General features: G+C 33.3%; 1 long non-coding RNA gene across 1 annotated transcript; it reads left to right on the top strand.

Annotated features, from left to right (window-relative positions):
* Nucleotides 1-10,774: 10,774 nt before the first annotated feature.
* LOC11431492 (uncharacterized) lies at nt 10,775-16,459 on the top strand. Its single transcript, XR_003012187.2, has 3 exons — nt 10,775-10,931; nt 11,039-11,456; nt 16,244-16,459. It is a non-coding gene; the product is annotated as an uncharacterized lncRNA (long non-coding RNA).
* Nucleotides 16,460-17,696: the final 1,237 nt, after the last annotated feature.

Here is a 17,696-nt window from a genome sequence, read left to right as displayed (position 1 = left end):
CTGAGTCTTTTCAACCTGTCTGTACGAATCATTGTTGAGTCTTTGTTTAAAAATTATTTCAAAAATTGCATCTGAGTCAGCTTGGGTCAGTTTAGTCCCCAGGGGCATTTTGGTCTTTTCCTGTCAAAATTTCGGCAGAGAGGTATTTTAAAATACCTCATTTTTGTAGCTGGTTCATTTTAGTCCTTTTGTTGATTTTATTTTTGGTTTCACTTTACGTTTTGTCCAATTTACTAATTTTAGTCCAATTTTATTTTTATTGCATTTTTAGTCCCTGAAACAGTTTCTAAAATTGCATTTTAGTCCAATACTTTTTAAAATTGCATTTTTAAGTCCTTTTTCATAATTGCAGATTAGTCCTTTTATTTTTTTTCCTTTTTGCAGCAAGGTCCTTAAGTCCAAGTCCAGGTGTCATCACCCCATTGGGTCTCAAGTACACATGTCAGCTATAAATACAACACAGTGTCAGAATTTCCAAAAAAAACCCACACAATACACGCCACATCACAAACAGAGGTCACAATCTCTCTCCTTTCAGTTACAGATCAAAAACAGAAATCATCAAGAACACAGAAAAAAAATCCCAAACCCTAACTCACAGATTCATCACAAATTTACCAGAATTCGACAAAAATCTCTCGGATTTCTCTACGGTTCTCAGCGATTCGTCCTTGAATCGTCATCATCGAACCGTTCCTTTCGCAATTCCAGTGCGAATCCATCGCTGTTAGCAACAGACTCAAGCACGATCACGAAAGGCTCGCACCACAGAAGAAGAGGGAAAGCGCGAAAGGCTCGAACCAGAGAAGAAGAAGAAATCAAAAAAGAAAGAGTTCGAACGCGACGAAGCACAAGGCCGAACCAGAATCGCGAAAGTCGCGAGTCTAGATCGTGAAACAAGAGCCTCAGCGACAAAGAGGTAATCCTCTTCGCTTTCCTCTTCCTTTTCCTTCCGTTTTTTCAACAAATTTTGTCAAGATTCAAACTCAGATCTACTCCGATTCGAACCTTTTCTGAAAAATCTAAGCTCGGATTCGAGAAGTAGACAAAAAAGGATGTTTAAAAGTGCAAAAAAAATTTGAATCGGAGAAGTTTTGAGCTCCGGCGCGGTGGCGCCACCGCCGTCCGCCGCGCCGGAAAGGGGAGCCACGCCGGAGAAGACAACCGGAATTCTAGAGAGAAGTGAGAGCTTCTCTCACTAGATGAGAGAAGAGAGAGAAGGGAAAGGAAGAAAATGAAAAAACCGGAATTGAAGCATATATATAGAACATTGAACCAGTCCGGTTTATTTTCGGTTCTTCCCTTTCTTTCTCAGCCTCTAGATTGATCCAACGCTCCCTGTGCATCCGGATCCTTTGGTTTTGGTTTGGGCTTTGCTTTTTTGCGTTTTTGCCATTTTCCTGCTATCTGCACCCTGCTTTTTTGCTAATTGAACCTCTGCATGCTCAATCTTTTCTCTAAAAATTCCTAAAAAATTGTTATATGTTTCTTAATACATTTTAACACTTTTGTGATATTTTTCAGTGGTTTAAAAAATGATAAAAATGTGTGTGTTATTTCTTCTTGATTAATTTTGTGTTTGATCTAAGTTTGTGTATTTTTGTGGTATATTTTCTCACAAAATGTTGGCATGTGATGTGGATGATTGGTGTGTAATTTCATGGTGAATGTGTTGCTGATCATGTGTATATCTTGCTGATTGTGGATGTAGATTTTCATGTCTTTCTTGTTTTGCAAGCAATGTGTGTTTTTATCAAGAAATAAAGTGCAAAATATCTAAAAAAAAATGTGTCATGATTCTTGGCTTGAATGTGTCCTATTTGTTCCCACATTATAGCTCAAAAGCAAACCCCTTTAACATTGCTATAATGAGGGGATTATAGGTCATATGCATGTCTAAGTGTCATAACCAATTTTAGGTATATTTTGCCATTTTATTTCATTTCATTACTTTTTTCTTTTTTTCTCTTGCTATTCTATTCAATTTTGTTTACCTTTCTACTATTTTTATGACTTATGATACTAACCATTTCATCTCACATTTCATTCATCCCATAGTTTAGGCATCATTTTTCTATTCATTTCTATATTAATTGGGTTTGTAATAATTTTAGATAGATTAGTTCTTTTTTTTAAATTCCTTGCAAGACCATAGCATGTATTTAGGACTCAATGTAAAGGACTATGGACACTATAAGTGATGTACACCGACACAAGCACCGACACGCACACACGTTGCATGATTACCGTTTAGATGTATGCTTAGGAAATGCGATTTTTAGACAAATGTCAATTTTCAAAAAAATAATAAACCAATTCCATCACTCAAATCTTTCCAAACAAACCTTGGAGTCAAAACTCCATTGAATTTTTTCCTTTATTTTCTTAAACAAATCCAAATGAATTCTAATCCCTACTTAGACTTTTTTAATAACAATTGAACCAACCATTCACCATTTTCTTCTCTTATGCCTTTAAGGCCTCTTTCTTTTCTTCAAAACCATTTTCCAACAAAAAACTAAAATCAACCAAACACACAAAAACATTTTTTGAGAGAGAACTACACGGAGTTTGATCCCTTAAATGGGTATGTAGGCATGAGGTCAAAACCTCTCCAAGTCCACTAAAATAAAACCTCAAACACTTTCTCCCCCCATTCTTAACATAAATAAATTTCCTTTTTTTTCATGAATAGCATTAAAAATAAAGCGTAGACATAAACTAAGAAAACGGCTCCTATAGAGTACTATAGTCACCGCGGGTGCCTAACACCTTCCCGTAGTGAAAACGACCCTCGAACTTAGAATCTAAGGGTTTTTTCTCAATTTTGCCCTTCCCAAGAAAAAATAGAGAATATCAAAGATTGAAAGGTTCAAGCCTAATTAATGACTTGACACCCGAAAATCGCGATAACAAAGGGTATTTTAGTCATTTGGTGGGTAAGGGTAAAATGGTAATTTTGGTGAGAATTATTTTAATAATTAGTGAGAACCCTTATTTTACTAAGTTACTAGGGTAGTGATTAGATTTTACCGTTAGTGACATTTTACCGTTATTAATTAAAATATCGTTTGGAGTGTAGTAATATTTTTGGTTTGAATAAAATGGGTTAAGCCCACTAGAAACTAAGTTAAACCCATTAGTGGAGATAACACTAGGGTTGTGTTAGAAGAACCAATTCATTCATTTTCACAAACATTTCTAGAGAGAGGTAGAGAGAGAAAGAGGTGAAGAGAAGAGCAAAAGGGTTTTGGAGAGAAGAACTTGAAGAATCCAATTGGGTAAGCTTAGGAGCTAAATTGAAGCAAGAGTTTGGGTTAATCTTCTTCTAAGGTAAGGGGGTTAGTTTTTATCATAATCAATTTCAAATTTTACATCTTTTCATGTTGTATGAAAATGGGTTGATGAACAATTCATGTCAAATTCGTGCTCTTGTTATGTTGTTGTTTCTTATACTTGAATTGATAATTATGATATGTTTGTGGATGAAATTACATGGTTCAATGTATGTATAAATGTCAAGTTGTGAAATTTTGCCTAATTAATGATTTGTGATAAGTTGTGTTGGATTGAGGTGAGAAACAAGTTTCAATGGATGTTGTTGTTGACAAAACATGTTGTTGTGAGTGAATTATAACTTGGGTATACTTAATTGTGGATTGATGATAAAAAATGAAATGTTGTTGTTGTTTTGAGAAAATGGGTCAAATTGTAATTTTGTTTAAAATAATGTTCGATTCAAGTTTGTATATGGATTTGAGTATCTTTTCATGTCTAAAAACATTTGGGTAAACCTTTGGGATCAATTTGGGTATTGGGAAGTCAAAAATTGGGATTTTGGGGTGAAAATGGATTTTTCACGAAAACAGAATTTTCTGAAACCTGTCATGACTCGCGAGGCGAGTGGGAGGCGAGCCGGTGGCGAGTAGCTACTGGAATTGCTCGCCACGGCGAGTAACCCTTACCCGCGAGGCGAGTAGGCTAGTGTCAGCTTCCCCTGTTTCGCACTCTTGCTCCCTTCTTGCATATTTCTGTTTTGAATTGAACTCTAGTGTAAACATGAAAGTTTTAGATAAATATGTTATTATTCTAATGGCTTTGGTTTGATATTCAAATGATTTTTAGAACTTGGGTTAGGATCAAATTAATACACATGAGTTATGTGGATTCTTTGTGAAAACTTGTCATAAATATTTTCTTTGTAAACCGTGAGACTTTTACAAACTTAGTAATGGGTTAATGAGGTACTTAGAGTGAATAATTGAATATGCATGTATATGTTTGAAGTATGATGACTATCGTGAGAACCGTATGCTAATTGCTCGAAATGTGAGAATTCTTGAATTGGTAAAATCATACGTGATAAGTGATGTTTGTTGATTAATGAAAATCATGTGATTGATTTTGAATGACATTGTTGATTATTGATAAATATGTTGATGTGTGATGATGAATACTATGATTTATTTGTGTGGGCATGTTTTCTTGATAATGCAATGTTGTGGAGATAATCAATATAATTGGGTGTTGTCCTATATATTGAGTTGAGATTGTGAATTGTTGTCGCATTATCGAGTCCTTATACATGTCCATGCATCATAGTTGTTGTTGCTGTAAAAGGGATGACTCTTTTACTTCGAGATTATTGTAAGGCAGGTGTGAGCCCTTACATTCGATGTGCAAGTGGCATCGAAAGGTGACGACCTTGTTGAGATTTGGTACCGCATGCATTTATGTGTCCATAAGTGCATATCATAGCATGAGTCCTATGTGAATTATGTGATTGGTGATGAATTGAGATGAATGAATGTTGATAATGATTGTCTATGATTGATGTTGTGAATGAATATTTATGATTGGATAATTATTCATGTGATTGATATATGTGGATACGAACTATCAAGTTGTGGTATAAGTATTTATGCATGACTAATATTATTCAAGTACATGATATTATTTGATTTGATTATTATCTGGATTATGATAATGTAATGCTTACCCCCAGTGGTTTTAACCGCCTACTTGCCTGTATGGGTGAGTAGACGTTGTGCAGGAGTAGTCTCGGTGAGTCTTGCGTGGGATATCGGGAGCTTCCTCCGATATCGGTGTTGTGTCGGCTCTGATCTAGGCTTGTCGTGTCGGTCTAGATTAGGTTGTTATATTTTCCTTTGAATTATTATTTTGTTGATGACTACCCGTATGTTTGGGTTTTGAGACTTATCTTTGGGATATGATTTATTTGCTCATGGCATGTATATATTTGATCACTCTGATTTGTATTCCGCTGTAACTGTTGAGGTTTACATACATGTCTACCGTTCTTTTTGAATTTTGAATAAGACGTAATTTCTATTTCTTGAATAAATGTATTATTCGCATGTCTAATTGCTTTAATAGAAATAAGAGCGTTACAGCGAACTCCTAGCGAGTTTTTCCCTTGCTGTTACGATTTCTGCACAATTTTCACCCAAAAAAACCAAATTTCATCTACCCAAACCCCAAATTTGATAGGAAACTTAACCTATGATTATTCTACCACCTGAACATCAATTCTAACATCATTTACAAGGTTTCCACACTCTTTCCATCCAAAAATCTAAGAATCAAACCTAAACCCAATTTCCAAATTTTTAACAGAACTACGTTAAACCAAAATTAGAATTATAATAATCTACACTATTGAAGCAAACCTCACCCTTACCTGAATTCAATTGCACAAACAAAGCTACAGCAAAATCGTTCCCCTCTTGCTCTTGTTCTCCCTTTGGCTTGGTTTTCTCTGTTTTCCTCCCAAAAGTTCAATTGTACGTACAGACAGTTTTCTGTCTTTCTAACTCTTAACTTAACTTCCTTTCTATTTTCTTAACTCCTTATAACTCCCTTTAATTAACCCTCATTCCTACTAAATTCAATTAAATTCTAATTAACTCCCCAATTTTTAAAATAATAATAATTATCACATTATTCTAATAAATATCATAATAAATCATATAATAAAGTATAGCACACCAAAAATCAACACCAATCAACATAATTCATATTAAAATCATACAAAAGACTCTAAAATAAATTAAAATAATTAATAACAACTAGGGCGTTACACAAGACAGGGGAACAAAGAAGATTGAAGCGATTCAGACATATATTGAATCGATTCAAATTTTCCCAGGATGAAGATTGAAATGATTCAGATTTAGATTTAATCGATTCAGTGCAAGTAAGAAAGTTTTATGACACGCTTCAAATTTAAATGACACAATTTAGGAGTGAATCGATTCATGATGTGTAGTGAATCGATTCACACAAAGTCAAAGAGCTCTTGTGATACGGTTCAAATAACTGTGAATTGATTCACTTGTGCTGAATAATAGTTTTTGAAAACATGTGAAGTTTTGACACAAGGGAAAAGAAACATTATTCCACATATGATTAGGGTGCTTTAACAAGATCTAATTCTAGTCTACAAAGAGAGAAACATTATGCTAGGAAATAAACAAGCAACAACAAACATCATCAAAACAAGCTTCAGTTACAACAGACACCCATAATCAGAGTCCGACTCTAAAACTCGAAAAACAAAAGACGAGGTAGCTCCAAAGCTAACAAAATTTTAATATAAAATCAATGGATCTTGCTCCAATAATGAGGCTGAATACGAAGCATTAATAGTTGGATTAGAGATACTACTTTCTAGGGGCAAAGAATGTTGTGATAAAAGGAAATTGAAAATTGGTGGTGAAACAACTAACAAAGGAGTATAAATCCATAAGTGAGAATTTGTTTTCTTATTTTGTTTCTGCTAATTCTTTGTTAAATAATTTTCAATATGTAAATATTCAACATGTGCATAGAATTGAGAATCAAGTGGTAAATGATTTAGGACAAGTTTCTTCAGGTTATAAGGTTTCTAAACATAAATTACAGGAATTGATTGAAATCAAGGATAAATTAGTTCATATTGAATTAATTCCCTTCGACAAAATTGTCAATTCCAAAACTTGTAGGGGCAGAAGGAGAATAAGACTCTAGCGAGTCATATTCTTATCCTGATTATCATTATCCCAAATATTTTGAAATTTTTGCCATTGACAATTTTTTAAATAACGATTGGAGAAAACCAATTGTAGAGTACCTTGAGAATCCATCAGGCACAGTTTTGTCGTTTGAACTGAATTGTTTAAGAAAACTAATCAACCATCAGACACATATTGTTTAATAAAACTAATCACTAGCTATAGAGCCTTAATCTATGTGATCATTTGAACTGAATTGTTTAAGAAAACTGTTGAAGAGGTTTTACTTACGTGCATCAAGGAAAATGAGGCTTACGTAGATGTTTCTAGGGTACATAGTGGGGCTTGTGATTCTCATCAAGCAGGTCATAAAATGAAATGGTTAATACTTCGACAAGGGTTGTATTGGCCATCCATTTTGAAAGACTGCATTGAGTTTGCAAAAGGGTGCCAAGAGTGCCAGAAACATGCAGGAATTCAGCATGTACCTGCAAGTAAATTACATTCCATAATAAAACCTTGACCATTTAGAGGTTGGGCTTTAGATATAATTGGTGAAATTCATCTAGAGGTCATCGTTCTATTTTAGTTGGAATAGACTATTTCACTCAATGGATTGACGCCATTCCTTTGTCTATGGTCGACCAGGAGACTGTGATTAGTTTTATTCAAAATCATATTCTTTATAGATTTGGAATTCCTGAAAATATCACTACAGATCAAGGATCAGTCTTTATTATTCAAAAGATGGTTGATTTGGCCAACCAAACATGTTTTAAGTTGCTCACTTCGACACTATATTATGCTCAAGAAAATGGTCAAGTTGAAGCTCCCAATAAAATTGTCATTACTTTGATCAAGAAGAATGTACATGCTAGACCAAAAAATTGGAATAAAACTTTAAACTGAATCCTTTGGGCTTGTCGAACATCTCCAAATGAGTCAACAAATTCTACACCATTTCGTTTGGCTTTTGGGCACGACGCAGTTTTACCGGTAGAAATCTATATAAAATCAGCCAAAGTACAAAAGCAAATGGAAATTCCAACATATCAATATTGGAATATGATGTTGGATGAATTGGTTGACGTAGATGAAGAAAGGCTAATGGAATTGGAAGTGCTCATAAGGCAAAAGGAACGTGTCGCAAAGGCCTATAATAAGAAGGTAAAATCAAAAATGTTTAAAATTGGAGATTTTGTTTGGAAAGTACTTTTGTCGATGGAAAAAAGAGATACTTGGGCAAATGGTCATCAAATTGGAAAGGACCATTTAAAGTTATACAAGTATTTTCAACAATAGAATATTTAGAATAAATGGAAAATATTTGAAAAAATATAAGCCTATATTGCAGAAAGTTAAAATAATACAAGAATAGTTTCGACGAGAAACAAGAAACTTGGCATTATAACTAAAAGCAAAATTAGTGCGAAGAAGCAATTATATAAGCCATGTATATTGTTGAACATTATATAAAAAAAAGCATAGGAAATATAAATGGCATTTTGATTGAGATTGAAAGGCAACTAACGAGCCAAAATACATTAATGTCGAAATACGGGTAAAACCTCTAAAACTGATTCGACAACCAAGTTACAAGAAACTATTTCCTAGATTTAAATATGAAAATCTAGAATCTTGCGTCTCATGGGAAATGGAAATGGATGAGAAACCAGGTAATCTAGACATCAAATCGACAGGAAAGGCAGAGGTCTTTCATGGAGTAGTCATTATCAGAGCCTGGAAGTGGTGAAAAGATATTGGGCTTCCTTCCATTCCCTCTACAGGTTTTGTTTGAAGCACACATAAACCTTTTTTCCAAGCCGAGAGGGAGGGCCCTCAACTCGTAATGACGTTCGATATTCATGATAGTCCTCCTATAGGTGGCATGTTGCCGATGCTTGAAGAGGTCCTTGAAGGTGGAGAAAACTTCATCTGTTGAAAACCCATCTCTAGCCAGGGCGTTCAGCAACATTAGGAAATACTTGGCTGCGTTAGATCCATGAACAATTGCTTCGTGCAAGATCTGTTTGATTTCCTCCAAGTCAGGGCTAGTTTTTTGGAACAGTTTGGACGCCAACACAACGCAGTACGCTGAATGCCCACTACAAGAAAGTTGTCGCATGAAGGCGTGTTTTTTCCGCACGACGATAATCAGAAAGATACAACAGACAACTCCTTGGAAAAGCCCTAATTACCTCATGATTGTTGGCTTGTCTCCGATGGCGAACATAAATTTCTCTGAATATGAAAAGGTTTCTAGTACCAGAAGTTGTGACCTTTCTGACGATGGCGAGCAGAACGTCGTCTAGGAGTCGTTCCATTTTTGCAAGAGTTTTTTCTCTTTCGCAGAAAGTGAAAAATGCAAGTTTTTAGAAATGGAAGACGAGTTGAAAGGGAGTAAAGACAAGGGGACTTTATAGGCAATAAAATGACGGAAGTAGCTGACGCGTGTCTTAGATGAGAGGTTGGTTTCTTGAGTTAGTGGGAAAGTTGAAAATCTCGAGGGGAGAAAATCGATAAAATCTTCAGATAAGAGGCGTAATTATGATGAGGAAATAGGAAAACGTGAGAGCAATGAAGATAAAGGGTTAACAAGTGATACTTGGCTCCTAATGGCAAGTTGGAAAGGCCCACTAACTTTTTAACTGCAAAAGTGATGGCCCACTAAATCTGGAAAGCGTGAAATGAAAGGAAACTTGAAAAGACCACTCTTGAAAGTCATAATTAGCATGACGTCATTTTCTAAAGAATGTTTAGAGTTTTTCAAAAATGTCAATTTTCTCCTTTAGAATTTTTCAGTCGAAAATTTCATTTTTGGGGGGCAATTTGTTAGCTTGTAATTTCGTCAAGCTCAATTAATGCAGTCAACATTTGTTAACTTTTGTCTTTTCAGGAATCAAAGTATTTTTCTTCAACATGAGGATTTCAGCAGAGTCTGAACTTAGCGTTTGAAAGATTCTAAAAGCTTCAGAGTTCGACAAGAAAGATGTAAGTTCGTCGAAGTCAAACAGTTACTAGCGAAGAGGGAAGAATTTGAATTCAAAAAACTGCGGTTTCCTTAGTGAAGACGTGGGGGACAAGTAGTTTTCGGTGGCTGAAGTGTTGATTGTGGCAGTTAGCCTTATTTTACTATGTACTAATAGTAGTTTTCCATATGAAAAATGGGTCGCAAATTGTTTATTGAATTCTAGCACTCGAAGTACCAGCGTCTAGAGATAAGAGTCATACATAATGTATGTAATCTGATTTGTTGAACCACCTTTACATTAATGCAATGCAATTTACTTTTTCTTTAAGTTTCCATGTTTTAAACTTTTAAAGTCTTTTACTTGCATTTTTCTTTACTTTTTTCTATCAAAAGACACTGCAAATTTGTCTTGTTCAAAAAGCAACCTATGAATCTGATAAATACTCACTCACTTTCTAGAAAAACTTTGCACATCATGTCCTAAGATTTCTTGTTTGATCGTGCTTGTAATAACCAAAACCAAATCTTCTTATTTACAAAAAAAAAACACCGGTAAACACGTATCACTTTATTAAATGTTTTTATTTTAAAAAATCCTTTAATTTCAATATGTGCATAACTATATTGACACGCCAATTGTTCGTTATTCATATGAATTTCTATATTATGGTCCAATGACTTTCTGAAAAAACACTTCCCCTTTCTATCATGAAAGGTTGAAAAGTTAATTAAAAATACATTTCCCCTTTCAAACGCAACATATTAAGGGACATATAATAAGTGTGAAAAGGGTCAAGTATAACGTATGAGAATTATAGACTATAAAAATAACAAATCATATTCTATTTGTTACATACAAAGAGAAAATAATATGATTAAAATTCTCACATTTCTTTATGCTTTGGTTTTATTTCTTTCCCTATTTATTTTCTCAATTGCGGCTCAAAGTAAGCAATATTTTTAACCTTTTTAATTTTACTTCTATAATTTGTAGTTTCTGCACAAATTTTTATCTTGGTTTGGTAATATGTTTTATTTCCTTTTTTCGCTGCAGACCTAATGAAATGTAATACCGATGACGAATGTCCCAAATTTGATGATAAATTTCCTTTATCTTTTAAGTGCATCAACGACGGATGTAGAATGGTAATCAACGACAAATATAAACATAAGACGGTACAGAAACTCTTATAGGATATAACGAGTTCTTGAACACAATAATATTATACTATAATAGACCTTATACTATAATATTATGTGAATTCCTTTAAGAACACAATAATTGTATTTTAATTTATATTTTATTTTGTAAATTCACAGACCTTGAAATGATTGCTTTTTACTCTTAGATGTTATTGAGGAAATGATATGTGGCACTAAAGATTATTTTAATTATAGATTGTCTTATTTCGTCTCACCAAATGGTTATAACTAGCTCGACTATAGAAGTGTGGCATCACCGCTATGCGCTGGTATGATATCAAAATTCACACCTTTACAAACATACACACACTCCCTCTCTCTCCCTCTCCCCCTCCCTCCCTTCCTCCCTCCCTCTCTCTCTCTCTCTGAGATACTGATTGTATCATTAGAGAGGGTGTATGTATTGTAGGTTATTGATGGACGGATTAGGTAAGTGTACCAAATCGTTTATCAAGTAATAAAGTGATTGTTGTTTCGCCTAAACAATTCACGTTACTTATTTTAGTTTAACGATATAAAATAAAAGAGTTAAGGGTTAGCGATTTCAATTTTTAGTTGTTTGAAACAGAGCAAGTTACTTGTTTTGTTGCAGTAAAGTAAGTAGCGGTTAAGACTCTTCGATTCCCCCATATATATTTTGTTGGAAGTAAATAAGATTCATGTTGCGTTTAATTATCTTAAGTAGACTATGCATGTTTCCCTAATTAATAACTAGTTACATCCTAGATTTAGCAGATTTTACTCAATATTAGTAATGTCACCTCCTAAGTACTTACTACTAGGGTCAACTCGCTTTCGATATTTTTCGTCAAGTTATTAACCACTTGCTTCCTAGATAGGTATATATAAATATCAAGATATAAGCATCAATATTAGGCTTTGTCACAACCAAAGTACATAAACTAGAGTTGCACTGCACCGAAATAAAGTAATCCTAATAAAACTTAATAGCGAACATAAAATAAACAAAAATAAACGACATTAAATTAAATAATTATCCAGCAAAACAAATAGATATTCATCTTAGAAACCTATCCTATAAATATCTAGTTTACACATGATAACTAAGACAAACTAAAAAAAATTAAAACATACCCTATAAAAGATAAGGAGAAGATAAAACTCCTTCTTAAGCTCCTAGAATCGCCTTCCTCTTGAACTGCTCCTGTTCTGAACTAGAAATTATGAATGACAAAAGCGGTTGTTGGTCTATATGGCCAATAATGTTACTAGTTGGAGAGGGGTGAATAGCTCTTTTGAAACTTTTTAAGGAGTTTTCAAAATCTATTTGAAATGTTTTGACTAATTGAAAACAAGATTGAACAATCACAACAATTACAAAAAGATAAACACTATATGCTAATAAGATTCAATATATAACTGAGAGATTGACAACATAAATTTTATTACAATCAAATATTAATAGTTCTTGAATAATTTGCAAAACTAGACAATTTCAAATCCAAACCTATAAGAAAATATAATAAGCTATCAATCAAAAACAAAATTTATAAGCAATTGATGAATTGGATAGAATTTGATACTAATTAATCCAAGTTCAATAGTAAAAACCTAACTCAAGGAGTTAGATCAATTTTATCAAAAAGTACTTAGATCAATTAAAAAAATTCAACACTATCAATTAATCAATTGACATATACAATTAACGGAAATTAAAGAGGATAAGGAAAAGAGAACGACACCAATATTTTTATAGTTGTTCACTCTTTCGTCCTCGCTTTGAGCTACGTCAACTCTTCTTGGTGAAAAACGCATCCACCAAGGTTATCCACTAATAGTAATAATGTTGAATACAAATGTGATTACAAGAGTTCCTTGAAACTATCCTAGTTCTTCAACTCCTATGTAAGCACTCCCCCAAACTTCAAATAACCTTTGAATTTGGTGCTTCTTGAATCTTCGAATCCTTGATTACCCATGCTCCTCTTCGAACGCTTCACTCAAGTATTTGATGCTACATCCGGTAAACGATTCCTCTTCGATTGCAAGAACAATTATAAATACCCCCCAAGACCTTTGGAGGTGGAGTGAGATTATTCACTTCACTTTGGAGCCTTGATTAAGCCAAACCAATCTCCTATAAAGAACCAACTTACAATCCCTACTAGCCCACTATAAAATCCATGTGACTCAATGTACAAGGAGATTCTAAGAAAAAGTGTTTAATCTTGAAGAATTTATGAACAATGAGTTTTTGAGACCTAGAGAGAATAGGTACAAATGATTGAATAATTGGAGTTATGAGGAGGTGAGTATATATAGAGAGGAGTGGCAGGTGTAAAATTTCAACCAAAAGCAACAAAGTGAATCGATTCACTAAATGTGTGAATCGATTCAGACAGCAAAAATACAAGCCAGAGATCTATGAAGATTGATATGATTCAGTGAAAATTTGAATCAATTCAAGTGAGCCAAGGATGAAGAAATATACTATTCAACCTTTTATGAATCAATTCCATGCATGTCAGAAAGTTTTTATGATGCAATTCAAAATATGAAGAATCGATTCAATGGTGATGCGTTTCAAATTTTGGTGAATCGTTTCATTTGAAGTCAGAAACTTCAGATGATACGATTCAAAGTATGATGAATCGATTCAGCTAGTGAAAAGATGAGAATTGGATAATTTTCAAATAAGCTAGCAATGCACAAGACACACGTGAATCCTAGGACAATGAGACTAGATGTTGGGTGCTTTAACATGCTATATGCTAGAAAAATGAAGAACAAGACGATCATCAAAAGGTAAACTAAAGAACATCATAAAAAAAACATAAAGTAAAACTATATAGGCTTACAAGTGATATAAATGTTGTTGGATAATAAGTAATATAAATGTCGCGTTTATTTATCTTATGTAGACTATACAAGTGATGAGGTCGTTGGGACGTTACTAACCTACTTTGGTTTATCCCTCCGATGGCTAACTGCACCTGATGATCGCACGGTGATCCTTACGTGCGGGGTCTTGTTAATTCAAAGGTAATTGAAACATAAGCTTAAATTGTCTTTCTAGTGTTTCCCAAGGCAATGAAGGACAAGGTTCCCTTAGGTGTGCCCATCTATGAATCTTAGGACACTCATAGCACACTCTCTCTACGCTTTCTTAATAGTTCTACAAACGGGCATCCCTAATCTACGTCTACCTTACCAAGGGTTTCAAGAGAATGGTTCTATTAGGTTATAGCTTAAATCAGACAGCTAGGTGCTTGGTTCCCTAATTACTAACCAGTTAATTCCTAGGTTCGGTAAGGTACCACCCGACTTAGTGGGCATCATCAAATGAGTACCTACGTCTAGAATCAACAATTCCTATGGTATCTTTGACTAGTTAATAATCACTTACTTCTTATATATATAGTAATCAGAAAAGGGATATAAATATCAAGATATAAGCATCCAGTTAATGATAAAAATATTAGGCCCTGTCACAACCTAAGTACCTAATCTAGGGTTGCACCTATCACAAAAATAAACTATTTCATAATAAAACTTAATAGCGAACAAAAGAATAAATAAAATAAAATAAACGACATATTAAATTAAATAAATATCCAACAAAAATATATAAAGATTCATCTTAGAACTCTAACCTAAAAAGATTTAGTAACACATGGTAACTAAAAATAAATTACAAAAAAGAAAAACATACCCTAGAAAATCAAGAAGAAGAAAGATTATCTCCCGAAGCTCCAAACTAGCCTTCCTCTTGAACTGTCACAGTTCTGAACAAGAAATTCTGAATGAGGAAGGCTATTATTTATAGTTGAGATTTATAACTGGGTTTGGACTAAAAACGCGGGCTAAACCCCGAAAAATGAATAAAATTACGCCTGCGCCCCTGCATTTTGAGATGCTTGGGGCGCATAGCAAATGCTTGAGGCGCATATTACCTTTAGGCAATGCATAAGGCGCATATTGCATGCCCTAGGCGCATTTGATTGTGCTTTCGGACCCAATTTCTCTGATCTTCGTCGTTTTTAGGTCTTCGTCTTCAAATAACTTGCCCGGAACTTGGAAACATAATTCCTTCCTATGTAAAGTCTCTTGAGGCCTCTTGAATCTTCATTCTTTGTCTTCCTAAAGTCTTGACAATTCTTCAGTTGTTCTTGATTTGCCGATTTGCATGATTTCTTCATGAATTACTTCAAAACTCCCTAAAATTGTTGTGTTTCGGGAAAACTAAAATTACATACTCAAATATAGAAAACATTACAAAAGTCTTGAAATCATAGGCTATCTTACTAATACTCCTCCTTTTTGCTGCTAAAACCTACTAAAAATGATTGAAAAACAAGTTAAAAATAACGTAAGATGACCTTTCATCAATCATGCAGGACAATTGGGACAATTTTGAATCAAGTGCCCAACTGTCTTACAATATCGACAACAATTTGAAGCAAAATGGCCTTTTTCATGCAGTTATAACGTTCAATGAAATATGACCCGTTTGTTATGCTATAAGTAATAATAGGAAATTTTGTTTCATATCCTTGTATATAAATAACTACTTCGAGACTTTGAAAGGTATTGAGAAATAATTAGTATTAAGTGAGTAAAAATTAGAGTTTGGCACTGACTTGAAGAGTGCAATTTATTTTATCATATCACTTTGTTAAATATATTAAAAAATCCTTCAATTTTAACTTGTGCATAACTATATTGTCACACCAATTGTTTGCTATTCATATGAATTTCTATATCATGAAAGGTTGAGAAGTTAATTAAAAATACATTTCCCCTTTCAAACGCAACACATTAAGGGACAAACAATAAGTGTGAAAAGGGTCAAATATAACACATTGTATGAGCGTTCTAAACTACAAATTGTTGCATACAAAGAGAAAATAATATGACTAAAATTATCAAGTTTGTTTATGCTTTGGTTTTATTTCTATCCCTATTTATTGTCTCACAAGCAGCTCAAAGTAAGCAATATGTTTAACCTTTTGAATTTTACTTCTATAATTTGCAGTTACTGTACAAATTTTTATTTTGGTTTAGTAATATGTTTTATTTCCTTTTTTCGTTGCAGATGACTGGATGAAATGTAAAACTGATGACGAATGTCCCAAAGTTTCGAATCCTCCTTTATATTTTAAGTGCATCGACAGAGGATGTAGAATTGTAATTAAAATGAGGTTTTAAATGCAGTAATTGTATTTTAATTTATATTTTATTTTGTAAATTATTGCTTTTTACTCTTAGATGTTGTTAATGAAATGAATTGTGGTACTAAAGATTATTTTAATTATAGATTGTCTTATTTCGTCTCTTAATTTTGATGTATCATCTTTGTCCCAACTAAGTTATAAATAATATCAGTTATAATAAGAATATATTTAATATTTAAGAGTAAAAAAATAATCCTTTTAATTGTAAACTATTAATTTAATTTTATGTCTAAAGATTTATATTTTTTATTATTTCAAGTGATGGTTGAAAAGGGTAGAGAGATTTAGGATTTTAAGTGCATAAGCATGAATCGTTGAGGAAAGACATAATCATTTGTGTAATCAAAACTATACGAAACCCGATAATCTAACAATGCATATCACAACTCCAAAGGAATAGTTGGTTATGAATGCAACATAGGTTGTTGATAGTTGTAGTTTTATGATAAAAAGTAATTATTTAGAATTTGTCGTATCCAAGTGGATTGTAGTCAGATTAGGCAAGTGTACCAGATAGTTTCCCAATTAATAAAATTATAAGTAGAGAATCAAATCAACATGGATTGTTGTTTCGTCTAAACAATTCGTGTTACTTATTTGAGAACAATAAAATAGCTCATATTCTCAGCCATACTCTTTTCCATAATACACGTATGTATCACCCGAAGCCAATAGGGTTGGTCACAACATCTGGCCACTCCAGTTGTCACATGAATGTACCTTGCAGTAAATTTCAGACAATTTAAAACAGACAGCCAAAATTAAAATATATACACACTTTGAGGATTGTATGGGTTATAACTTGGCTTAGATTAAGGGTGGATATATTTGGAAAAGTAATCTAACAAAAGAACTTGATGTTAGTTTACAAACCTAGGGATTCCTACGTTGATAAATTGCCAACATTCCTTCCTTGAATCAGACAAGATGAGTACAATAGAATTATTTTTTTTATTTTTCTTTTTGACATAAATAAACATATTTGTTAAATGACCAAAATTTTTGATGTTTTTGCCTCTTGATTTTTTTGTCTTTTTTCTATTTCTGTGTGTAGACCCATGACAAAAAAAAGGAGCGTTAGCAAATTAACCACCATGGTCACTTCTTCAAGAAATAATTTTTAATTATTTTTGGTTTTGGATAAGTTTAGTAAATTTAGCCAAAGCTTCAGAGTATCATCTTTGGGAGATAAAATTAAAGTCAAAGTAAATTTTGAGAAATCATAACAATGACAAACTCTTATTAATTTCCTCCTAGACCATTAGTTTTTAAGACTCAAAGAGATCGCAATCAAAATCGATAGATTTTACCAAA

This window comes from Medicago truncatula, chromosome 5, assembly GCF_003473485.1.
Source record: "Medicago truncatula cultivar Jemalong A17 chromosome 5, MtrunA17r5.0-ANR, whole genome shotgun sequence".
NCBI lineage: Eukaryota > Viridiplantae > Streptophyta > Magnoliopsida > Fabales > Fabaceae > Medicago > Medicago truncatula.
Note: the sequence above shows the minus strand (reverse complement) of the source record. Positions and strands in the feature narration are given on the sequence as shown.